This window comes from Penaeus monodon, chromosome 31 (genome assembly GCF_015228065.2).
Source record: "Penaeus monodon isolate SGIC_2016 chromosome 31, NSTDA_Pmon_1, whole genome shotgun sequence".
In the NCBI taxonomy this organism is placed as follows: domain Eukaryota; kingdom Metazoa; phylum Arthropoda; class Malacostraca; order Decapoda; family Penaeidae; genus Penaeus; species Penaeus monodon.
This window is the reverse complement of record NC_051416.1, coordinates 24,181,349-24,182,207: the sequence shown is the minus strand read 5'-3', so window position 1 is coordinate 24,182,207 and position 859 is coordinate 24,181,349. Positions and strand designations below refer to the sequence as shown.

Sequence of the window (859 nt, the reverse complement as noted above, 5' to 3'; positions counted from 1 at the left end):
AAACGAAGGTAATGTAACTATTGTATTACGCCGTAAAATTAATATAAGAAAGGGATAAACACCATATATAATTTCCATCTTTCTCACTCCTCCTGTCAAGCTAACATTGAATAATCCTTACTGAGCCTAAATCAGGTTTGCGTTCTTGATACAAATAAAAATCCGGACTTGGCTTCCTCAAAACAACACAGCGTTTGACAATAAACTCTTCCTGTTTTACTTCCGGTGTCTCATGACGCTAGCATTTTTTTCCCTACGTGATGGTCGATCTATATTTCTTGTTTATGTTAATGGATTCTTAACCAAAAAGATACTCTCTCTCCATTACATGACCCGGAAAGTGTGTTGTAGGAACCGCCCTGACGTCCCTGGGTTTTCCCGTTTGGATATTTCTTATAAGTATTGAGCACTTTGGATCTCGCCAGTTGCGTGACGTCCCTCCTCTGATCAACAGGTAGGTGTTCTGTGTTCTTACGACGACTTACGAAAGATACATTTTAAACAGTGTCGTACATGTTGGAAAAAATACTTCAAGATTTATAATGTGGAATTTTGATTTTGGAATGCTTTTTGCCTCACGACCTTGATAAATGCAGAAGAGTGTGAGTGAATACAAGGCAGTGGATAATATTGAAAATGGTTTGTTGCTGAACTGTAATAAGAAGTTAGATCTAGTGAAGTGATCTCGTTAGATTATTTTTTTCAACTTCCTTTCTCTTTCTCTGTGTAATTTGTGTACTCAGTTATGTACAAGTGTACAAGCGTGCAAAATGACGCAAAAACTGGATCATTTGTGCAGGAGGTCGAGTTACGAGTTTTCATAATTATTTGGAATAAAATACCAAATTTAGATTGGAAA

General features: G+C 36.8%; 1 protein-coding gene across 1 annotated transcript in view; it reads left to right on the top strand.

The window, feature by feature from the left end:
- Window positions 1-331: 331 nt before the first annotated feature.
- The window catches only part of LOC119593120 (leukocyte elastase inhibitor-like), a gene marked incomplete in the record, with an annotated part of 4,214 nt that continues 3,686 nt past the window's right edge, over window positions 332-859 (top strand). Inside the window, 1 exon segment of the mRNA XM_037942082.1 lies at window positions 332-454.